Source organism: Bos grunniens, chromosome 13, assembly GCF_055505025.1.
Source record: "Bos grunniens cultivar Pamir isolate PY7600 chromosome 13, Bosgru_T2T1.0, whole genome shotgun sequence".
NCBI lineage: Eukaryota > Metazoa > Chordata > Mammalia > Artiodactyla > Bovidae > Bos > Bos grunniens.
The window spans coordinates 63668348-63694152 of record NC_141177.1 but is presented as its reverse complement, the minus strand read 5'-3'; the positions used below and the strand labels follow the sequence as shown (position 1 = coordinate 63694152).

At 43.2% G+C, this 25805-nt stretch overlaps 1 long non-coding RNA gene across 1 annotated transcript; it reads right to left on the bottom strand.

Annotated features, from left to right (window-relative positions):
- Positions 1-3814: 3814 nt before the first annotated feature.
- Positions 3815-25600, bottom strand: LOC147361107 (uncharacterized). The gene is made up of 3 exons (XR_015139755.1): positions 24331-25600; positions 8569-8753; positions 3815-4305 (listed from the first exon to the last, which is right to left on the bottom strand). It is a non-coding gene; the product is annotated as an uncharacterized LOC147361107 (long non-coding RNA).
- Positions 25601-25805: the final 205 nt, after the last annotated feature.

Genomic DNA, 25805 nt, shown 5'->3' with positions numbered 1-25805 from the left:
GATAATCATGATGGTGTCATTACTCATCTAGAGCCAGACATCCTGGAATGTGAAGTCAAGTGGGCCTTAGAAAGCATCACTACAAACAAAGCTAGTGGAGGTGATGGAATTCCAGTTGAGCTATTTCAAATCCTGGAAGATGATGCTATGAAAGTGCTGCATTCAATATGCCAGCAAATTTGGAAAACTCAGCAGTGGCCACAGGACTGGAAAAGGTCAGTTTTCATTCCAATCCCAAAGAAAGGCAATGCCAAAGAATGCTCAAACTACCGCACAATTGCACTCATCTCACACGCTAGTAAAGTAATGCTCAAAATTCTCCAAGCCAGGCTTCAGCAATACGTGAACCTTGAACTTCCAGATGTTCAAGCTGGTTTTAGAAAAGGCAGAGGAACAGAGATCAAATTGCCAACATCTGCTGGGTCATTGAAAAAGCAAGAGAGTTCCAGAAAAACATCTATTTCTGCTTTATTGACTATGCCAAAGCCTTTGACTGTGTGGATCACAATAAACTGTGGAAAATTCTGAAAGAGATGGGAATACCAGACTACCTGACCTGCCTTGTGAGAAATCTATATGCAGATCAGGAAGCAACAGTTAGAACTGGACATGGAACAACAGACTGGTTCCAAATAGGAAAAGGAGTTCGTCAGGGTTGTATATTGTCACCCTGCTTATTTAACTTATATGCAGAGTACATCATGAGAAACGCTGGGCTGGAAGAAGCACAAGCTGGAATCAAGATTACTGGGAGAAATATCAGTAACTTCAGATATGCAGATGACACCACCCTTATGGCAGAAAGTGAAGAGGAACTAAAAAGCCTCTTGATGAAAGTGAAAGAGGAGAGTGAAAAAGGTGGCTTAAAGCTCAATATTCAGAAAACGAAGATCATGGCATCTGGTCCCATCACTTCATGGGAAATAGATGGGGAAACAGTGGAAACAGTGTCAGACTTTATTTTTTGGGGCTCCAAAATCACTGCCGATGGTGATTACAGCCATGAAATTAAAAGACGCTTACTACTTGGAAGGAAAGTTATGACCAACCTAGATAGCATATTCAAAAGCAGAGACATTACTTTGCCAACAAAGGTCTGTCTAGTCAAGGCTATGGTTTTTCCAGTGGTCATGTATGGATGTGAGAGTTGGACTGTGAAGAAGGCTGAGTGCCAAAGAATTGATGCTTTTGAACTGTGGTGTTGGAGAAGACTCTTGAGAGTCCCTTGGACTGCAAGGAGATCCAACCAGTCCATTCTGAAGGAGATCAGCCCTGGGATTTCTTTGGAAGGAATGATGCTGAAGCTGAAACTCCAGTACTTTGGCCACCTCATGCGAAGAGTTGACTCATTGGAAAAGACTCTGATGTTGGGAGGGATTGGGGGCAGGAGGAGAAGGGGACGATAGAGGATGAGATGGCTGGATGGCATCACCGACTCGATGGACATGAGTTTGGGTGAACTCCGGGAGTTGGTGATGGACAGGGAGGCCTGGCGTGCTGGGATTCATGGGGTTGCAAAGAGTCGGACACAACTGAGCGACTGAACTGAACTGAACTGCCAGTCTCCAGTGAGTGTGGCAGTAGGGCACAAAGCCTGGGCCCAGGAATCACCCAGGTCCCATCTGACCTGGCTTTGCTATTCACAAGCTCTGTAAGTCTGGATCAAAAAATTCATGAATGGTCGTGTGGCTTAAGCATCAAAGCCTAGAAGTGGGAGGAAATCAGGCAGGAGAGACAGAGGGTGATTGAACTGAAGTAGCACGCTAGGAATTCCACAGACAAATGTGAGTTCTCCTCTGCTTTGTGTACCCCTGAGTTGTGGGTACCTGGGACAGCACTGCCGTGGAAAACAGCTGACGGATGAGACACTGACTCTTCAATTTCATGAACCATGGCAGCTATTAGGAAAACAATTTGTGCATCTCTATCTTGCCCACTTGGGCTTCCCTGGTGGCTCAGATGGTGAAGAATCTTGCCCAGGAATTCTACGTGACTTGGACAAAGGGGCCAAATTTTGTTCTATTTTACACGCTCACAATACCTAATACCTAATAGATACATGCTTAGATACACCTAAGAATTAAGAACTTACTAGATCCATGCTCATATGCACTTAAGAGTTGAGTCAGACTGCTAATAAATTTTAAATTAAATGTTCTCTATTCATATAGATAAACGTAAATGTGAATGAAACCATCTGTTTAGTAGAATATTTATAAACTTTCTCACCTTGTGTCTTTAGTAAATCTCTTCAGAAATAGATCCACTAATTTTAAATATAAGATAAAACAGGCTCAAGAGAAATCTTAACAATGCTGTCAACTACAGCAGATGTCAGATCCTGCCCAAAGCTTCTCCATATTCAGCCCTAGGTGAGCCAGTCCTGCAGCCCCCAAATGCAAGCTCCTCCCACTCCTCACTGAGGGCTTTCTCTGGCCTCCAGTTGGCTGAGGAGTCAGGCAGATGTGTGGGGGAGTCCACGTCCCCTGAGGCAGCCTTCAGCAGATGACTGACAGTTCATGGTCATTGTAGAAGGGAGCGTCCATGGCCCATAGTGCCATTCTCCTCAATAACGCATTTTTGTTGGCTCCCTTGCTCCACTGTAACCCCCCACCTCCTGCCACTCCCCTGCCAGTGCCTCTGGCATCACCAACCAAGTTAACTACCTGCACTGAATCTGTGTCTCGGGGTCTGCTTCTGTGACCACAAGTCAAGGACCACCTGTGGCCACTGGAAGCTGAAAGAGGCAGGGACCGGGTTCTCCCCAGCCTTTGGAGGGAGCCCAGTCCGGTTTACACCTTGGTTTAAGCCCTCAGACGTTGAGCTTCTACCTCCAGAACTGTAGGAATTCATTTCTGTTGTTTAAAGTCACCAAACGTGTGGTCGTTTGTTATGGCAGCCCCAGGAAATGACTTATTCTGTAACTTTTACAGAGAGTAAGTCATTCCTTTTAGGAAAACCGAAGCAGCTTAAGAAGTGCTTACCTCTCTTAGATGCAGGATGTAATTCCAGTTTTGAAGTGGAAACTTACACATTCAGAAGTAGTTACTTGAGGCAGATAACATTGTTCTGCTGCATAAAACCCTCCAGTGGGTTGCATCCAACTGAAACTAAAATCCTATCTCACTGGGCTACAAAGGGCTACATAGCTCCTCCCGCCTCTCTACCTCCTCTTGTCCACACTCTTCGGCCACATAGACCTACCTTCAAATCCTGAACAAGACTTAGAGCCACTGCACTAGCCTTGTCTTCAGCCTGGAACCCTGTCTCCCTGATGACTGTACAACTGACCCCTCCTCTTCCTTCAGACCTCAGACGCCAGCTCTTGAGAGATGCCTTCCTGGGTTCCTCTCTGAAGTCCCCATCAGATAGCTCAGTTGTAGTTCTCTGTGGAGCACAGTTTGGTATCTTTGGCTTCTTCCAGTAATCATGCTTTGCTCAATTCTTTCTCCTCCTAGACTGTAGGTTCCTCTACAGGTTCGAACCTTATCTGTGTGCTTCACTGTGAAAGTGAAAGTGTTAGTTGCTCAGCCATGTCTGACTCTTTGCGACCCCGTGGACTGTAGCCCTCCAGGTTCCTCTGTCCATGGAATTCTCCAGGCAAGAACGCTTCATGGTTTGCCATTCTCTTCTCCAGGGAATCTTCCCACCCTGGGATTGAACCCCGGTCTCCTGCATTGTAGGCGGATTCTTTACCGTCTGAACCACCAGGAAAATCATTCCCCCAATATTAGAACAGGTTCCAGCATGGAGTCAGGTTTTAACAAGTATTTGTAAGTGGGTAAATAAAAGAATATTCAAATTCTGGTGGAGATGCAGTTTAGTGGCTTTTATTGTTTCCTCTTCAATAATCGTTGTAAACCCAGATTGCTGTCATGAAGATATATGGCAAACCTCAGTGAGAGAATGCTTGGCTCATCCACAGGGCTCAGACCCTGACGATTCTGCCACAGGGAACTGTGGCCCAGCATGGACAGATTGGCTGATTTTTTTATTTAACAAGACATACTCCAAATCCAGGTTCTCATATGAGGCCACCAGTTTTTAAACATTGTCTCAAAATATTTTAAATACTCTTTGAGCCAAATGAAGTATGTCTGCCAGTCAAATTCAGCCCAAGAATCTATTGCGCTGTGTCTCTTCTTCAGCCTTCCCGAGCTTCCAGGACAGTAAGAGGTAGATACTGGATATGTTGAACTGCCAGCTTATCAGAATTTATCAAGGGAAGGAAAGGAGAGCTGTTTCAGGAACCCACACACATGTAGAAACACAGGGCCTAATGAGAATATCCATGTTGGCACCATCCTAAAAATAAAAAAAGGAAAAAGAAAAAAATGAGAGCAAAAGATCACAGCTTGGAATAGGCCAGGCCTACAGTCAGATTCCAGCACCCAGGAAACAGCCTTCTCATTGTGAGGTGTTGCTGGTCAGTGAAACAAAGCCCAGGGGTAACTGTGGATGCCAGAGCACTAAGTCCTCAGCTTGTGGTTTTAAGGCAAGAAGCCCTGCCTAGACCTTGCTGCAGGGCACTCTCTCCATAATGTGCACCACGTGTTTACTCTTTATGAATATACTTCATTCAAACACGTGTTTCTCCCTTCTTCCTGGGATTTCTGATGACAAGTGTTACTGATCCACCCGGGAGGTGCCCAGCATGTTCTCAGAGTTTCAGACCCAGTCTGTGATTGCTTCTCTTTCATATGAGACAGAAATTTAGATCAGATGAAGTCCCTGACATCCCCCAGCTCAGTATGGAACGGGGGAAAGACCCTGGTCAGAGTCTCAGCTTTTCTGGTTATTACCAGGTGACCACAGACAGGTCAGGTGACCCTCTCTGGCTCTCAGCCTCCAAATCTGTAGAAAAAGGGAGCTAGTGATGACGCGGCCTGCAGACCCCTTCCTGTGTGACAGTCTTGGTTTGCATGACTGCGTTTCATAGGTGGTGCCTCCTGCTCCTTTAGGGATCTCTTAACTCCAGTACTATTGCCTGGAAAAGCCCATGGACAGAGGAGCCTGGAGGGCTACAGTCTATGGGGTCGCAAAGAGTCGGACACGACTGAGCGACTTCACTTTCACTTTCCCTTTATGGAATTCCAGGATGCCCAACACACCTGTAAGAGTGGAAGGAGCAGGAAGTGCAAGGACCCAAAAAGGAGATCATGGATGGGCTTCCTCCGTGCTCTCATGTGACCAGATCAAGCTGATGGAGAGCAAATTCTGACACCTCTTTGAACCAGGGCCTCAGAGCCACATGCATCTCTTGGAAGGGAAAGAACATTGTTCTGGACAATTCTGGGAAAGATGCTGAGGAAGATTATTTTTGATCACAGACAAACTCAAAATATATTTGCTTCTTATTTCCTTGAATAAATGATTCATGGAATGCATGCATTTTAAGAAGTTGAATGCTTTGGGGTTGTTTTCCTGGAACCCTCCATTTCTGAACAGTCTCTAAAGACCAGTAATAAATATACACAGCTGCACAGCTAAGTGATCATGAGCATGCCCTTACGTGTCTATTGCATTTGCTTTAGGAAAATTCATTAATAAATAAACATTTTCCATAAACATGCCAGATAAAACAAAGGTAATGAGATTCACTTTTAACAAGTCGATACTAAGAATAACAAATGACGACTTTTTAGGGGATTTTCCTGTAAGTTTCCTGAAAGCCTCATAAATCTCTTCCTTCACCTCCTTTTTTCCCTGACTATATTCTCCTGACTGAAAATACCCTCCTACAATGAAAAATCCACAGTCAATTACACAGTTACAGAAAAGACGGTGAGAATGTGGAACATAGCAAATAATCCTGGGAGAGTCTTCATGTTCAAGTTCTCTTAATGCGCCCAAATGATCCAAGGCTGCAACCTCATGTCTTTTCTCAGGGTGACTGGTGTGGGATCAGCAGCCAGGGGTGTAGTGTGATGTCAGGAGACTTAGAAGTGCTTTGTGCTAGAATGACTTCCCCCACTGACACAGGCTTCCCTGGTGGCTAAAGAATCTGCCTCTGATGCAGGAGATCCAGGTTCAATTCCTGGATTGGGAAGATCCCCTAGGGAAGGGAATGGCAACCACTCCAGTATACTTGCCTGGAGAATTCCATGGACAGAGGAGCCTGGTGGGCTACAGTGCACGTGGCTGCACTCTTGGACACAACTGAGCAACTAACACCGGCTTCTGTGTCTACAGCCCCTACTGTGTCTGGCACATCCTGAGAATTCAGATGAATGAATTACTAGAGTCTGAATTGGCCAAGGTACAGGGTGACGTTTGTTTTGGCCAACAAAGTGTATGCAGCGGTCTCTGGGATGAAGGGAATCCAACCAGGCTTCCATAGCTTGATATACATATTCTCTAAAATAGTCATGGAGAGAGCAAAGATTTGGAATCTTACAGACTTTGTTGAGTCCAAGGTCTACATATACAAACAAGTTGTGTGAGCCTGCATGAGAGATTTAAAATCCTTAAGCCTACATTAAAAATTTTTTTTTATTTTTGGCTGTGCCGCATGGTGAATGGGCTCTTAGTTTTTTGACCAGTGTTTGAACCCACTCTCCCTGCACCGGAAGCTTAGAGTCTTAACCACTGGACCACCAGGGAATCTCCTCAAGCTTATATTTTATTCTTATCCATCAAGGACTATAATATTCACTAAATCACAGGATGGTTGAGGAACAGAATAAAATATGTAAATTATCTAGCACAGCATTGAACACAGCTGATGCTCAATGTATGTTTAGGTTTTCCTCTCAACTCACCCCTATACAGTAACCCCTTGGCTCTGATCCCTTTTCTTTTAATTCATATTCCTCAAGTAACCCAAGTAGGAAAAAAAGGTGCTTAACAACATACACAGAACATTTTTCTCTTATTAAGCTCATTGCATGGTGATTTATCAAAGTTTGTATTATCTGTTTTGCAACTTGGAGTTTAGAATCTGGAAAAAGGAACCATTCTAAGCCACAAAGAATTTCTATCTATAAAAAGTTTGAAGATGTGTATTCACCTTTTTCAAGGCTAGCTCTTGTTTGGTAAAAAGTCTCTATTCCTTTAATTTTTTAGATCTAAAGGAAGATACTCTGTTATTTTTCCTAGTATTTGGACATAACCATTGACATGAACGCAGTTGTAATATTGAGAAGATAATTTGCTTGAAGAACTGAAACATTACTAGAATTAATTGAGCCAAGGCCATTTAAGAATTTCTTGCCTTTTGGTGGGGGATACTGAGGAAAGGGTTCTGTCAATGTCTCTCAGCTCTGTGTAACTTCAGAGGGCAGTGTGCTCTGGAAATTGTGGAAAACCTAGGTTGGAGACTTAGCACAAGATAGAAAGAAACTGTATTTCCTACCAAACCATTCTTCCCACCAGAAGAGACTGCATGGAAAACACCTGGCCAGGGTTTGGCACAGCCCAGCATGGACTTGGTATCAACTATCATGAAAGACATTACTAATGAATAAATAATCCAAAAGAAACTGATATCAAGCTGTTACACACCTGTGTGTAAGAATGGGCTGTCTCTATGGGTAGTGGATATCTCTCTGGCTAGTTATTGAGAAAAGAGAGTCAATTCTGGGACAGGAATCAAGGGATCTGGAGTGGACCTTAGCCTAGGATGTGGACAGAACATCTGTTTTCTCCCTGAGCCTCATGATGGCTGGGCGCCGACCATCCTGGGGGGCAATCCGTGGAGGAGGACCAGTTCTGGAGATTTGGCAGAGCTTGTACAGGTGGAGCCACGAAGAATCAGCACACAGAGCAATGTCCAGAAGCAGTAAGGTCACTGGTGCCACGGCTCTCAGAGAAGTTGCTGCCCAAGAGCACAAGGACCCACGGAGAGCACACACCACAGGGTAAAACCTCTTCACATGTAAGCCGAGGTTCAAGCCAACACTGGGTTATAAACAATCTAAGCACAGGATATATTCAGCTTGGGCTCGGATATTTTGCTTACGCACAGATTATGTTCCTCACCGTGTTCATCTCAATTCATTTGGTTGAGGTAGTTTCCAAACCAGTTTTAAAGAGCAGAATCTGAATGGATTGAAAACTTCCATACCTACTTACCAAACCTGGCATCCCTCATCAGCCGAGCCAGTGAGCAAACCTGGAATTCTTGTGCTTGCTTTGACAAGGCTTTTTTCTGCATTATGCCTTTAACACAAAAATTATGAAAGGGAAAAAGTGTGTGGAGTCCAGTCCAGCTATGATATTATTTATTCACCAGATACAAATTATATCTCCATTATAAATACAATCCTGAATTGTGCTTTAGTGGCAAGACTGGTTCTATGTTTTATTGGTGGAGGAAGCCCCTGAGATCTCTGCAACCCGTGGCTCATTTGGAAAGCAGGACGCTTCTGTGAGGCTGTTCACCCTCTGCCTGATCACATTTCCAGACGCCACCCCAGCAAACAAGGCAGAAAGAAAATCACCAGAGGCATATCCAATGCACAAGATAAACAGAAGCTACTGGAAAGACGTGTAGGATCAGTAACGAGGCAAAAAAAAAAAAAAAAAGAACCGTAGCACCCAGTTGGAACAAGGGAAGAAATCACTCACCGCTCAGCAGGAGAATCACTGCACTTCACCCGGGCAGGTGAGCTGGGCATGTTTGCCTGTTAAATCATTACTGGGATTTAAAGAACCTGCATGAAGCAAGGCCACAGATTGATTCGCATGCTATTTATAATTCCTTAACAGTTTGATGTTTTGCAGTCAGAAAAATAGATCACAGGAATGATTCACTGAAAAAAAAAAAAGAAACATATATATTTAGTTCTCTCTGCTGAATAAAATGACACAACCACCTTTTGCATTTTTCCCCATACCATGAAAATGTGTTTTCATTATGCATCACATTATATAAAACGTGGTGCTGAGAGGATTCCTGCTTCCCTCACCAGGCAGGAGTGGAGAAAACAGCCTGAGTATGGAAATTGGGCCTCCCACAAACCATGCTTGGGGGCCCATCCAAGACTCAGAGGGGAGACCAGCGTCATGAGCCCAAGGGCCTTCAGACGCTCTTCAGAGGGCCTGGAGACCAGGAAAGAGGTGTTCAAATTGCCCTTAAACCCTGTCTCTAGAGAGCTCGGCCTGGGCCCCTTCACGAGAAGGGTGGAGGTCAAATTCATGTATGATCCTGAACCCCTGTCTACCACCTAGGAAGCTACAAGCTGACCACTGGCCCTGGCTCTGCAGCAGGAATTCCTGTCCTTTACCAGGGGATCATCGATTCCATTTTACAATGAAGCACGTTTGTTCTCTTACCCCAGGTCTGAAGGACAATCTAGCTACATTTTCAAACTATTGCTTCTGGAGAGAGTTGAAGAATCCTGTAGAGGTATATAATCTCCCGTTTGAGGAACAGTAGGTCTGGTTTCCTGGTGGCTCAGACGGTAAAGAATTGCCTGCGAGACAGGAGACCTAGGTTTGATTCCTGGGTTGGGAAGATCCCCTGGAGAAGAGAATGGTTACCCACTCCAATATTCTTGTCTGGAGAATTCCATGGACAGAGGAGCCTGGTGGGGCTAACAGTCCATGGCCTGGCAGAGCTATACAATCCATGGGGTCGTAAAGGGGCTGGACACGACTGAGTGACTAAGCACACACGGACATCTGCCAACCAGGAGCTGGCTTCAGGGAAAGTGTGTGTTCTCAATCACCCAGGACCATCACTGGCACTTTCTGTCCATTTCCCTGGGCCACACTGCTCCATTTGACACTGGGAACCTTCCAAAGCTGAGCAATTCCTCAATGTTGGTTGAACTCAAGCAAAGAAAACTGAACCTCCCCGCTACGCCTCTCCGCCCACTGAAGGCCTCTCATTGGTGGCTCTCTAGTATATTGAAACGTCCTCATTAGGCTATACATCTCTTGAGGTATGAGTTTTTGTTTATTCACGTGCATCTATTTCCCATAGTCTGGAACATGATGTTGCACACCTACTAGGGTGTGACTGCTATTTATTGATTGATTGATGGAGGCCTTCGACTAATTCAGACATTCACATGCAAACTTCCTCTGCATTGTCTGGAAGCCCAGAGGCCAGACAGAGTTCAGCTCACTCATTTTCTTTCTGCTCTTTCAGCATCACATCCAGAAACCAGATATTTGGAGCACTGATTCTATCCTTGACATCAGAATACCTTCATTTCCACAGCAAATCTATGAATGCCCTTCTCTCTTGTGCTCATGCTCAGTCGCTCAGTTATGTCCAACTCTTTGCAACCCCATGGACTGTAGCCTGCTAGGCTCCTCTGTCCGTGGGGTTCTCCAGGCAAGAATACTGCAGTGGGTTGTCATTTCCTCCTCAAGGGAATCTTTCCGACCCAGGGATAGAACCTGTGTCTCCTACGTCTCTAGCGTTGCAGGTGGATTCTTTCAATCCCTAACCACAGGGAAGCCCTTGTCTTCTTCTCTCTGGCATTTCACAATAAGAACCCTAACTAGTAATAATTCATTTGTTATGCCCTGTGCTAAAGAAAGCAGTGCCCTTCTGGAAGGTGTATGTGTTTTAAAGAAGGGATCCCCAACCTCCTGGATCTCATGCCTAATGATCAGAGGTGGAGCTGATGTAACAATAATAGAAATAAAATGCATAATAAATGTAATGCGCTTGAATCATCCTGAAACCAACCCTCCACCACCCCAGTCCATGGAAAAATTGTCTTCCACAAAACTGTTTCCTGGTGCCAAAAATGTTGGGGACTACTGTTTTAAAGAACATAGGCTAAGTGAAATGACCTTGATTTATCGAAATTAGAGTCCAGAAAGCAAACAGGACTCATCCCACATGGGACTAAGCTTGCAATTGTTTCTCAGAAATAGATAAGTTCTGGAACAAATCTAATTACTTGATGTCTAACCTGCCAGTTTCAATAGGTCACCCTTCATTACTTTAGAGCATCTTAAATTCACAAGACAAGTGGAAATGCTAAAGTTCTGAACATCATGATTACTCACAAAATAGTTTACTATAGGAAGCTTGTAATGAGCAATGCAAATTTTTCTATTCATTTTTCTGATTCTATAAATTTTTCTGATCTTTTTTTAGTTTAAAAGTAGAAACAGAACATCTATATGGGCCTCAAATGCCAATATGTTGAAGCAAGGATTTTGCCTCAAAATCATATAGTACATGAAAATTTAAAATAGTGTTACTAGAAAATCACTAGCACACAATTGTATCAATCATTTCTGTCTTTGATCTCTGAGATGTTTCGTCTTGTCACATATTTTTAAAAGTTAGGAAGTTTTCACCAGTGTTATATAATGGGAAAGAAGGAAACATTTGAAACTAAGGAGCCAAGGTTAAAGTCTTGTTCTGATAATTTTCTAGCTGTATAACTTGGGACACATCCTTGAATGCTCATAGCTCCATTTTCCTGTTCTGTAAAATGTGAAAAATAATACCTATTTCATAAGATAGCTGTGAGCGTTAAGTCAGATAATAAATGTGGGAATGATTAAATAGAGCACTCTGTACACTAGAAATTATTGCACCATCATCACTTTTCTTCATTTGAAAAGTCATAGTGCCAATGTATGCATGGCCCTAAATTAGGTATCTTAATAGATCAAGAAAGAATCCCATTAAAAAAACATTGTATTTTAATTAGCATATTTTATAATTCACTGGAACACTATCTCTAACACTCAAGGACACTGGTTTTACATTAACTAATATAGTTCAAACATTCAAAGCACTTAGCTCCTGAGGATCCTGTCTAGAAAGTTTGACATGGTCACCTAAGAGTAATTAAATGAATGAGCAGTAGCACCAGCAGTAAGAGGCCTCCTCGTCTTGCCAGGTGGTTGGTTTTTGATGTGTAAATTTACCCTGGGCTCTTCTTTGTCTGGTCCTTTGATACTGAGAGAAAGGCCTACTTTATGAAGAAACCACTTCAAAATTGTCTCAGAAAGATGAGAATAGCATATTTTTTTCCCCAAACATTTATTTTGAATTGAAGGAAAATTGCTTCACAACGTCGTGTTGGCCTCTGCCGTACATCAGCATGAGTCAGCCTTAGGTACACATGTGTCTCCTCCCTCTTCAGCCTCCCTCTCACCTCCCACCCGATCCCACCCCTCTAGGTTGTTACAGAGGCCCAGTTTGAGTTCCCTGAGTCACACAGAAAATTCCTATTGGTTATCTATTTTACACATGGTGGTGTATATGCTCGGAGAAGGCAATGGCACCCCACCCCAGTACTTTTGCCTGGAAAATCCCATGGACGGAGGAGCCTGGTAGGCTGCAGTCCATGGGGTCACTAAGAGTTGGACATGACTGAGTGACACCACTTTCACTTTTCACTTTCCTGCACTGGAGAAGGAAATGGCGACCCACTCCAGTGTTCTTGCCTGGAGAGCTCCAGGGACGGGGGAGCCCGGTGGGCTTCCATCTATGGGGTTGCACAGAGTCGGACACGACTGAAGCGACTTAGCAGCAGCAGTGTATACGCTTCCATGTTACTTTCTCCGTTCATCCCACCCTCTCCTTCCTCCCACTGCCAGCGTCCGTAAGTCTGTTCTCTGTGTCTGCGTCTCCACTGTTGCCCTGTATCAATAGGTTCATCAGTCCCATCTTTCTAGATTCCATATATAGAGAGTAGCATATATTTTTTCAAGTGTAGGAGGAAAAGCATTTATTGATCATGCATATCAAGACTAAGAAATCCAAGGTTTTTTAAGGAAAATGCTTTGTAAAACTTAAAAAAAATACATCTATTTACTTGCCTGTGCCAGGTCTTAGTTGTACATGGGATCTAACTTCCTGACCAAGGAACAAACCTGGACCCCCTGCATCGGGAGCAGAGTCTTAGCCACTGGACCACCACAGAAGTCCCTGTAAAGCTTCTCTAAGAAAGAAACTGCTGTGAGAGAATAAAAGAAAATTATATCTCAAAAAAGAGGGACAAAGTAAGAAAGGCTATGTACTCAGTGTGTAGAATAACTTTATATGCAGAATCTTTGGAACAATGTTTATACCCTTTGCTTTTTTAGTTTTTTGAACTTCTCTAATGAGACATTATGAGGGGTTTTTTTAATTATCAGTTCAAGATGGTGGAAGAATAAGACGAGGACACCACTTTCTTCCCCACAAATTCATCAAAAGATCATTTGAATGCTGAGCAACTTCCACAAAACAACTTCTGAACACTGGCGCAGGACACCAGGCACCCAGAAAGGCAGTCCATTCTCTTCAAAAGGAGGTGAAAGTGAAAGGTACTCAATCATGTCTGACTCTTTGCAACCCAGGCCAGAATTCCGGAGTGGGAAGCCTTTCCCTTCTCCAGGGGATCTTCCCAACCCAGGGATCAAACCCAGGTCTCCCACATGGCAGGCAGATTCTTTACCAGCTGAGCCACAAGGGAAGCCCCATCAAAAGGAGGTAGGGCAAAATATAAAAGACAAAAAGAGAGACAAAAGAGTTAGGGATGGAGACCTGTCCTGGGGAGGGAGTTGTGAAGGAGGAGAAGTTTTCACACAGCAGGAAACCCTCTCACAGGTGGATCTGTGGGGAGTTTTGGAATCTCAGAAGGCAACATAACCTGGAAAAAAGAAAAAAGAAAAACCCACAGAATACATGCCTAACCACAACTGCGGAAAAGAGAATTTTCCTGTGAAAGGCTCTAACCTAACAAGCTAACATGCAGCTTGGCCCACTCACAGAACAAAGGACTGAGCAAATACCAAAGGAGAGCTAGCCAGCTGCATACCGGCCCCTACCCACCCAGAGGCAGAGAGGCAGGCTTGCAACAGCCAGAGCCAGAAGGCAAGGGGCTGCTGCAATCTCAGCCCCAGAGATGCAGGCATCTTCAACCAAACCATGAGGAGGCTCCCAGCTGCTAACCACATCTTCCTGAGATCCTGGGTGGCTGACATCTGCCAGGAGGGTCACAGCCTGAGATCAGCTCTCCAGAGGAGACACACAGCACACCTGAGACAGTGCTCTCATGGGGCACCTGTAAAACCGAGCAGCCGGGACCACGGAGGTGACTAAGATGCATGGCCCACCTAGGACAGTGCACTTGCCAAGCACCTGGTTGTCTGAGCTGCTCAGATCCGGGAAGGGCACAAAATGCACGCCCAACCCACAGAGACTGAGCCAGAATTGTGTCTGAGTGTCTCCTGTGGAAGTACCAGAGCAGTGGCCTGCTGCAGGGACAGGGGCTCTGGGTGCAGCAGACCTGGGTATGGCATAAGCCCTCTTGGAGGAGGTCGCCATTTACCCCACCATAGAACCAACAGAACTTACACAGGACTGGGGAAACAGACTCTTGGAGGGCACAAACAAAACCTTGTGCACACCAGGACCCAGGAGAAAGGAGCAGTGATCCCACAAGAAACTGATCCAGACATGCCCATGAGTGTCCAGGAGTCTCTGGCAGAGGCGTATGTCAGCGGTGGCCTGCTGCAGGGTTGGGGCACTGAGTGCAGCAGTGCCTGCAGTGGACCTTTTGAAGGAAGTTGCCTTTATCTTCATTACCTCCACCATCCTTTGGCCTCAGGTCAAGCAACAGGGAGGGAACACAGCCCTGCCCATCAATAGAAAAATTGGATTAAAGATTTATTGAACATGGCCCCGCCAATCAGAACAAGAACCAGTTCCCACCCACCCCCACCCCCCCCACCCCCCCCCCCCCCCCCCCCGTCAGTCTCTCCCATCAGGAAGCTTCCATAAGCCTCTTAACCCTATCCATCAGAGGGCAGGCAGAATGAAAACCACAGTCACAGAAAATTAACCAAATTGATCACATGGACCACAGCCTTGTCTAGCTCAATGAAACTATGAGCCATGCTGAGTAGGGCCACCCAAGACAGGTTATGGCAAAGAGTTCTGACAAAACGTGGTCCCCTGGAGAAGGGAATTGTAAACCACTTCAGTATTCTTGCCTTGAGAACCCCATGAACAATATGAAAAGGCCAAAAGTATGACACTGAAAGATGAACTACCCCCCCAGGTTGGTGGGTGCCCAAAATACTACTGGAGAAGAGTGGAGAAAAAATTTCAGAAAGAATGAAGAGACAGAGCCAAAGCAAAAACAATGCCCAGTTGCGGATGTGATGGGTGATGGAGTAAGTCCAATGCTGTAAAGAACAATATTGCATAGGAACCTGGAACGTTAGGTCCATGAATCAAGGCAAACAGGAGATGGCAAGAGTGAACATCGACATTTTATGACTCAGTGAACTAAAACAGACTGGAATGGGTGAATTTAACTCAGATGACCATTATATCTACTACTGTGGGCAAGAATCCCTTAGAAGAAATGGAGTAGCCGTCATAGTTAACAAAAGAGTCTGAAATGCAGTACTTGGATGCAATCTCAAAAATGGCAGAATAATCTCTGTTCGTTTCCAAGGCAAACCATTCAGTATTACAGTATTCCAAGTCTATGCCCTGACCAGTAATGCTGAAGAAGCTGAAGTTGAACGGTTCTATGAAGACCTACAAGACATTCTGGAACTAATACCCAAAAAAGATGTCCTCTTCATTCTAGGGGACTGGAATGCAAAAGTAGGAAGTCAAGAGCTACTGGGAGTAACAGGCAAATTTGGCCTTGGAATACAAAACAAAGCAGGTCAAAGGGTAACAAGAGTTTTGCCAAAAGAACGCACTGGTCATAGCAAATACCTCTTCCAACAACACAAGAGAAGACTCTACACATGGACCCACCAGACAGTCAACACCAAAATCAGATTGATTATATTCTTTACAGCCAAAGATGGAGAAATTCTATACAGTCAGCAAAAACAAGACCAGGAGCTGACATGGCTCAGATTATGAACTCATTATTGCAACATTCAGACTTAAATTGAAGAAAGTAGGGAAAACTACTCGACAATTCAGGTATGACCTAAATCAAATCCCTTATGATTATACAGTAGAAGTGACAAACAGATTCAAGGGATTAGATCTGATAGACAGAATGCCTGAAGAACTATGGACAGAGGTTCGTGACATTGTACAGGAGGCAGTGATCAAGACCATCCCCAAGAAAAAGAAATACAAAAAAGCAAAAGGCCTTCCAGATAGCTGAGAAAAGAAGAGAAGCTAAAGGCAAAGGAGAAAAGAAAAGATATACCCATTTGAATGCAGAGCTCCAAAGAATAGTAAGGAGAGATAAGAAAGACTTCCTCAGCGATCAGTGCAAAGAAATAGAGGAAAACAATAGAATGAGAAAGACTAAAGGTCTCTTCAAGAAAATTAGAAATACCAAGGGAACATTTCATGCAAAGATAAGATCAACAAAGGACAGAAATGGTATGGACCTAACAAAAGCAGAAGATATTAAGAAGAGGTGGCAAGAATACACAGAACTATTACAAAAAAATATCTTCATGACCCAGATAACCATGATGGTGTGATCACTCACGTAGAGCCAGACATCCTGGAATGCAAAGTCAAGTGGGCCTTAGGAAGCATCACTCTGTACAAAGCTAGTGGAGGTGATGGAATTCCAGTTGAGCTGTTTCAAATCCTAAAAGATGATGCCATGAAAGTGCTGCACTCATTATGTCAGCAAATATGGAAAACTCAGCAGTGGCCACAGGACTGGAAAATGTCAGTTTTCATTCCAATCCCAAGGAAAGGCAATGCCAAAGAATGCTCAAACTACCACATAATTGCACTCATCTCACATGCTAGCAAAGTAATACTCAAAATTCTCCAAGCCAGGCTTCAACAATACATGAACCGTGAGTTTCCAGATGTTCAAGCTGGATTTAGAAAAGGCAGAGGAACCAGAGATCAAATTGCCAACATCTACTGGATCATTGAAAAAGCAAGAGAGTTCCAGAAAAACATCTACTTTTGCTTTTTTGACCATGCCAAAGCCTTTGACTTCGGAAATTCTGGATGGAAATACCAGACCACCTGACCTGCCTCCTGAGAAATCTGTATCCAGGCCAGGAAGCAACAGTTAGAACTGGACATGGAACAACAGACTGGTTCCAAATTGGGAAAGGAGTATGTCAAGGCTATATATTGTCACCCTGCTTATTTAACTTACATGCAGAGTACATCATGCGAAATGCCGGGTTGGAGGAAGCACACGCTGGAATCAAGATCGTGGTGAGAAATATCAATAACCTCAGATATGTAGATGACACCACCCTTATGGCACAAAGTGAAGAGGAACTAAAGAGCTTCTTGATGAAAGTGAAAGAAGAGAGTGAAAAGTTGGCTTAAAACTCAACATTCAGAAAACTAAGATCATGGCATCTGGTCCCCATGGCAAAAAGATGGGGAAACTATGGAAACAGTGACAGACTTTATTTTCTTGGGCTCCAAAATCACTGCAGATGGTGACTGCAGCCATGAAATTAAAAGACGCTTACTCCTTGGAAGAAAAGCTATGACCAACCTAGAGAGTATATTAAAAACCAGAGAGATTACTTTACCAACAAAGGTCCATCTAGTCAAAGCTATGGTTTTTCCAGTAGTCATGTATGGATGTGAGAGTTTGGCTATAAAGAAAGCTGAGCACTGAAGAATTGATGCTTTTGAACTGTCATGTTGGAGAAGTCTCTTGAAAGTCCCTTGGACTGCAAGGATATCCAGTCAGTCCATCCTAAAGGAAATCAGTCCTGAATATTCATTGGAAGGACTGATGCTGAAACTGAAACTCTAATACTTTGGCCACCTGATGAGAAGAACCAACTTATTGGAAAAGACCCTGATTTGGGAAAGATTGAAGGCGGGAGGAGAAGGGGATGACAGAGGTTGAGTTGGTTGAATGGCATCACCGACACAATGGACATGAGTTTGAGTAAACTCCAGGAGTTGGTGATGGACAAGGAAGCCTGGCATGCTGTAGTCCATGTGGTTGCAAAGAGTCAGATGTGACTGAGAGACTGAACTGAACTGAAGGAAAATTTTTAAAAAATATTTTCCACTATCTTATTTGATGGCAAAAGGGAAAGACAGCAAATCAAAGGAATATTGTAAAATTACAGACTATAGTTGAATATTTCCAATGACCTGATAGGTTTTTCCAAGGTTGTTGCTCAATTGCTCAGTCGTGTCTGATTATTTTCGACCCCATGGACTGCAGCACACCAGGCTTCCCTGTCCTTCACCATCTCCTGGAGCTTTCTCAAACTCATGTCCATCGAGTCAGTGATGCAATCCAACCATCTCATCCTCTGTTGTCCCCTTCTCCTCCTGCCTTCAATCTTTCCCAGCATCAGGGTCTTTTCCAAACAGTTGGTTCTTCCCATAAGGTAGCCAAAGTATTGGAGTTTCAGCTTCAGCATCAGTCCTTCCAATGAATATTCAGAGTTGATTTCCTTAAGGATTGACTGGCTGGATCTCCTTGCAGTCCAAGGAACTCTCAGGAGTCTTCTCCAACACCACATTTCAAAAGCATCAGTTCTTCAGCACTCAGATTTCTTTATGGTCCAACTTTCACATCCATACATGACTACTGGAAAAACCATAGCTTTGACTAGACGGACCTTTGTTGGCAAGGTACTGGCTCTGCTTTTTAATATGCCGTCTAGGTTGGTCATAGAGGTAAATTTTATTTAATTCTACTGAGTCTTATTGAGCTGTTCAAACCAGAACTGTGTGTTAAATTGTATTTCTTTATTTGCCTATCCTCACAATTCAATAATAGTTAATAATAAGAGTTACTGTGTATCATCATTTACAATGGGCCACACCCTATGTTAGCATCTTTACCTACATTATGGCTTTAAATCTCCAAAATGGCCTTTGAAGTACACACCATTCATATTCATACTTTCTAGCACAAAAAATCACTTCATGGGAAATAGATGGGGAGACAGTAGAAACAGTGTCAGACTTTATTTTTTTGGCTCCAAAATCACTGCAGATGGTGACTTCAGCCATGAAATTAAAAGACGCTTACTCCTTGGAAGAAAAGTTATGACCAACCTAGACAGAATATTCAAAAGCAGAGACATTACTTTGCCAACAAAGGTCCATCTAGTCAAGGCTATGGTTTTTCCTGTGGTCATGTATGGATGTGAAAGTTAGACTGTGAAGAAAGCTGAGCGACGAAGAATTGATGCTTTTGAACTGTGGTGTTGGAGAAGACCCTTGAGAGTCACTTGGACTGCAAGGAGATCCAACCAGTCCATTCTAAAGGAGATCAGTCCTGGGTGTTCTTTGGAAGGAATGATGCTAAAGCTGAAACTCCAGTATTTTGGCCACATCATGCGAAGAGTTGACTCATTGGAAAAGACTCTGATGCTGGGAGGGATTGGGGGCAGGAGAAGAAAGAGATGACAGAGGATGAGATGGCTGGATGGCATCACCGACTCGATGGACATGAGTTTGGGTGAACTCCGAGAGTTGGTGATAGACAGGGAGGCCTGGTGTGCTGCAATTCATGGGATCGCAAAGAGTTGGACACGACTGAGCGACTGAACTGACTGAAATTAATTGATCATACCTAAGGTCACACATCCAATAAGAGGAAGATTCCAGGTCACATCAGTAGCAATGCTAACAATCTATCACTTAGCACATATGGTGCTACCAAATGCAGAAAGTGCTTATTGGATATTAGCTGATTACAGTTTTGATTGAATATAATGAAAATATACTGACTTATAAAATGTTATCTGCCACATCACTGTATTTTTATAGATTTGGGTTAAAAAATGTGAAGTTATATTGCATGTATAATATTTGATTAAATAGTTTCAGATAACCAAACTAAGCCTAGACTAGGAAACTTGCACCTAGCTCTAATAAGTAATCTATATTCTGACATCATTTTACTTTTGAACAGCTAAATTACGTAGGGGACTAGAATCCCAGAAAAGGTTCTGAGGAGAATCTCTCCCATGCTTAACATGCAATGATTAAAGGGTGAAATAGCCCTAAGCTTGAATTCCCTCACAGCTTAGGTTATGCCCTAAACATTACATTTATGCTGTTATTTTGTTTCATTTTGGTGTAAAGAAAGGAACTGTTACAGGCAATGCCTATTGAGCTGTTGTGGTCAAATATTTATTAAAAAGACCATATTGATTTGCAGATTATGACTGACCACATATGAACCCTTCTTTCCAGTGACATTCTTATTTAAGGTATTGATTAAGGGCTTTTCATGCAGAAAGCATTTCTCTTGTCAGTTCAGTTATGCTGGCTTTTGTAATAAGCTAATTTGATTTCCTTTTTTAACCTTTGTTTGATTAGGGGAACGACATTTGCATTAAAATTCAAGAGAGATGAAGTCTGCCATCGATCTTGACTTCCTCATGGACCTCTTGTACTGAGCGAAAGATGATTTAGAGAATGTCAAGAGTCTTGGAACAACCATAATGAGAGAGGGAAAAAAATCACTTCAGACTTACACACCAGAAAGGGCTTATTTGACAGAAAGGGCAATTGCATTTGGTGGATATATTTTAGAGAAATCAAATTCAGGAAGTTTAATTTTGTTCTTAGGGCAAGTCATGAAGAAAGCTGTAAGATGAACTGCCGTTAATAAAGTACTCCCTAGTTAAACCAAAACATTTCCAAACCACTGAAGAGGTTAAGCAAAACATGTATATTGTTACTTGCTGCAAAGGAGGAAGAAGAGTAAATTCTAATATTTCTTTATAAACATGTTCCTGGTAAAATACTAACCTCAAACAAGTTTGTGGTTAAATAGAGTTAATCCTTTTCATACTGTTCATGGGGTTCTCAAGGCAAAAAAGAAAGAAAGCTTAGCACCAAAGAATTGATGCTTTTGAACTGTGGTGTTGGAGAAGATTCTCGAGAGTCCCTTAGACTGCAAGGAGATCAAACCAGTCAATCCTAAAGAGAATCAGTCCTGAATATTCATTGGAAGAACTGATGCTGAAGCTGAAACTCCAATACTTTGGCCACCTGATGTGAAGAACTGAATCTTTGGAAAAGATCCTGGTGCTGGGAAAGATTGAAGGCAGGAGGAGAAGGGGACGACAGAGGATGAGATAGATGGCATCACCAACTCAATGGACATGAGTTTGAGCAAGCTCAGGGAGTTGGTGATGGACAGGGAAGTCTAATGTGCTGCAGTCCATGGTATCGCAAAGAGTTGGACACAACTGAGCAACTAAACTGAGAGTTAATCCCCTATTGCTGTCCCTGAGAATTGTGGAGATAAAACCCACATCAGTTCAAGTCCTCCACTGGCGTTGTTGTTATTGTTCAGTCGCTCAGTCATGTCTGACTCTTTGTGACCCATGGACTGCAGCACACCAGGCTTCCCTGTCTTTCTCCATCTCCAGGAACTTGCTCAAACTCATGTCCATTGAAGTCGATGATGCCATCCAACCATCTCATCCTCTGTCGCCCCCTTCTCCTCCTGCCCTCAGTCTTTCCCAGCATCAGAGTCTTTTCCAATGAGTCAGCTCCCCCAGGCTTAATCAGTCTTCTTTCATAATAACACTCAAAGATATGTGCAACTTCTTACAGTTGCCTTTGACTCTGGATCCTTTTCCTAGGGAGGAAATCAATGTATTCTGTGGCTTCAATAGCTTAGTTCCATTACTTATTCCTGAAATCTCCTCCAAAGATCTCTATTTGGATCTTTTCTGGCAATGAAGACTCTTTCCATTTTATAAGGAGTTTCACTGGGCTGGGGATTTTTAGTTCAAGAGAAATTGAATGATGAACCTAAAATGAACCTAGGGATGTATTAAATGCTCAGTGGAATACGTGGAAACTGTATCACATGGGCCCACCCATTCCTTCTACAATAGCGACTCAGAATGTTTTTCAGCTGACAGAATGTAGGAGTTAGAAAAATCAAAAGACAAGAAAGGGGAAAAACTTGCAAGCAATTGGTTGCAAAATTTCTGGTTCCCAATAAAATTGGAAACTCTCTTCGCTCAATTGGGTAAATTCTCATGATTCTAGGTCACTTGGAAGAACTTTGAGGGTCAGCAGGTCTTTGCTAACTTCTTTTTCTCTGGAAAAGTCATTGAGTATATTTACTGAAAGTAACTTTCCATTTTCCATTGTTCTGCCAGAGGTGATTCATCTCCAGTCCCCAGTTTCCCAATTTTATAGCTTAAAGTTGTGGCTTGACTCTTTTTATATTAATTCTTAAATTAATGTAAATTGATATATTTCTCCTTTAAAATAAGATAAGCTAAGATACTAGGAAATCAACTTCTTAAAAACCCAATTCAATTTGGAAGTATATAGTTGACTTTTGGCCTATGGCACTAAAGGTAAATTTAATGCTTCCTTTCTTCTGTGAGTAATGTTACACAATTATACACATTTTAAGGACTGCAGATAAAATATGATTATTCAGAGAAAGACCGATGTTCAGCTGCTATCTGTGGTTCTACAGCAATAATTAGATTCTAATTAGGAAAGAATAAGAACCAATGAACACCAGGAGAAGAAAGGACTGTAAAGAAGGTATGACCTTGTCTTATTATAGATGAGGAAATTTGGTCAAAGAGAGGGAACTGCCATGTGAAATATTTCCAAATTAATAAAATAAGACAACTACAATTTACTTTCAAATTCCATGAAGTTAGGTTCTTTTACAGTAAATATGACACCATTTAATCTTATGTCTAACAAATAATTGAGATGAAAAATGTTCCACTGATGCCACCAAGCTTTCATACCGTTAGTAGTATGGAAGTAGATTATCCATAAAACGTGGCAGAAGAATTTAAGGAAAGTATTTTCATATGTCCCATATGGGCAAATCATTAACTGTTCTTTCATGTTGTGAGCCCAAAAGCATCTCTATTATATTTTATATTGTGTTAAAATCAATATAATGTAATATAAAATTCATCCAGAGGATAACATATTTATGTATTCCCAAGGCATTTTTAGTTGAGACATTTATTTGGACTTTAATTTTAAAAATAACACTGCTTAGCTTCTGCCTCCATTGTTCCTCCCATTTTATTACAGCCCCCAGTCCTGGCACCTGGGAAATTCATCAGACTCATCTATGTGGAGGTTTAGAGGGCAGACACATCATTTTTTTAAATCTTCAGTTGCCCTTCAAATCCGCTGAACAGAATTCCTTATCTCCTAACAAAGATTTTACTAGAGTATTTTATGTGTAATTCATCAGAATAGCTGCTAAGCTGTTCAATTTTATTTTTAAAAGGTAGGAGCGTTGTGGCAGACAAGCCTGAGGTTTAGAAAGCCTGATTCTGCTTGCCTTTCATTTTCCCTGTGGCCTCTGAAGTGTGGTTTATTGGTAACCACCACGTTGCTATTCCTGTCTCAACTGACTCCTCATTACTCAAAGCCAATAATAATTGCTAAATATGACTAATATCACATGGAAGTTCGCAAAGTTCACTGCTAACCTTCATTCCAGCTCAAAATGTTTTCAAGGTTAATAGATTGATCTCGAGCTGAGATATGATGCATTTATAAAAAGGGAGAAAATGAAAAATTTGGCATCAACAATATGCGAACAGTTTTAAATGATTCATTTGTTACATTTGGACTGTAGCCATGAAATTCATTTGATATATATCACATAGTTATATTCTAACCTAGACACTGGAAAATAAATTAGTGATACATTTTAACATTAGACAATTTTACGAACATACACACACACACACACACACACACACACACACATAAATCCAGGATGAGAATCAGGGCATTAAAACTTACTGGCTATTCCAGCTGGGGAATACTAGGCATTTAAGACAGAGCTAACCACTTTCAAAGACTGAGACTGCTCTAACACACAGCTCAGTTACAGCTGTGACCTTAAGAGGCTAGTTGCCAATTGTGTCTCTTGGTGTCCTTGCTTGGAGGAAAAACAAATGAAATTCCTGACCTCATCTCAGTTCTGTGCTTCCTACAGTTTTTGGTACCCAGGTTCCGGCCCACAGAATCTCGTGTTTTGCCCACACCCTTGATTGGACTCATCAAGGTTTCTAGGGTCCCAGAGAGACCTAAACCACCGCCTTTCTGATCCTGCCCCATGCCCACTCTGAGCCCATTCCCACAATCTGTTTCTGAGCCTGGATTTCAATTCCAGTTTGGTGAGGTTAGGGAGTCCTGGCCCCTGGCCCAGCTTTGCCAGAACCTGGCCTACCGAACTGGAGGCAGCATTTCCTGGGAGGGCCTCCCATGTCCCGATAGGCTTCCAGGTCCTCATTAAGAGCAAGCCAGAGAGGCTGGCGGTTTCTTCCTCTCAATTGTTCAGTTCCTTGATTTCACAAGGCTCAGACCACTAACTGCCCCTGCTAGCAGACTGGACCGCTTTTATGTCTCTGCTCTTCCCATCTTTCTTCCTGGTTAATTACCACTCACAGTGAATATTGTGGTTGTCTTCTCCAGAAACAGCGCCACTGAGCTCCACTTACCTGCAGACGTGCACGCAAACCCCTTGGCTTGGCACTCAAGTCTTCCTACCTGCAATACCACTTTCCCGCTCCTGAGGTCCTTCGGGAACAGACGGCCTGTGATCTCCCTTGACTCAGCCCTCCGCTCACTAACTGTAAACTTGGGCCCGTCACTTAATCTAGCTGAGCCTTCCTTTCTCAGCTCTGCGGAATAACACCTTCCTTACTCACTGTGAGGATTAACCACACAGCGCAGACAATTTCTAGCATGCTCCAGGCACACGACAAGGGCCCCACGCACTTGTAAGAAGACTTTGTTAGCCGCCTGCTGTTCTCAGCACTTCTCAAAGGCTCTCTACCTGCTCACTTCCCACTCACTCTTTAAAGCCATGTCAGAATCCACTGTGATGAAGGCACACAGACTCTAATATCACAGTGGTGCTTGATCACATCTTCTTCTTACCATTTCCTAGTTTCTCGGGTTTGACCATCTTGTCTTTCCCAACAGATTATTGGGAAATAATCCAATAATTATTGGAAATAAGCTCCAGGAGGGCAAACCAAAATCTTGTCCTCTTGTCACTGGTTTTTGAGCCTTCTTAGCCTCATCTGCTCCCCTACTCCATGTCCCCTCTCGCCAGCTATTCCTGAGGCCCTCCAGGTGTGCCTACAGGGTTCATTAATATTTCGCTCTGCTGAGCACCCCTGTGCCTCATCCTCCTCTGTGAGTTCCCACGATGCCTCCATGAAGCGTTTCCACAGACCTCGCTGCCTCTGCTGTGGACACTGTCACGCCCTCATCCCCATCATGTCTGCCCTCCCTGGAGCTTGTCATGTCCACTGACCATCATCTCATTGCACTGGGACCCCCGAGTCCTATTCCCTGTGCCCCAATATCTCAGGAGAGCTTTTAGGAAAACAGTCTTTATTTAGGGAAACATTTGTCATGGGATATGAATTTATGGGAAAGCAGCCAAGAAAAAACAGAGTGACAGATGCAGAATTCCCTATTCCAACTGGTAAGTCAGGCTTTGTTACTGGATTAAGTCTGTGGAGCTGGTTGCCTCTTTCCCAAGGCTGGGTTTGCTTCCAGGAGCCCTCAGTACCTCAAGCTAGTAGACTCCTAATGAGCCCTGTGCCAGGTCCCCAGCCAGCTCTCATTTCCAGCACCAGCATGTGCTTTGGACAAGTGTCACAGTTCTTAACAGCACCCTGCTGGATACACGCAGAAAACTAAGCAGAAGGGAATTCCCCGGCAGTCCAGAGGTTAGGCCTGCTTCCATTGCAGGGGGCACAGATTCAATCCCTGGTCTGGGAACTAGGATTCCACAGACTGGGTGCATGGCCCCCACCACCAAAAAAAAATCAACTAAAGGTCAGTGGACCAACTATCTTATTCTAGAATATAAATAAATAATTTGGGGGCATTAAACTGAATCTGTACCAGGCAATTGTGGTTTTTTTAATTCCTGTTTTGAATGTTTTAAATTGTCTTT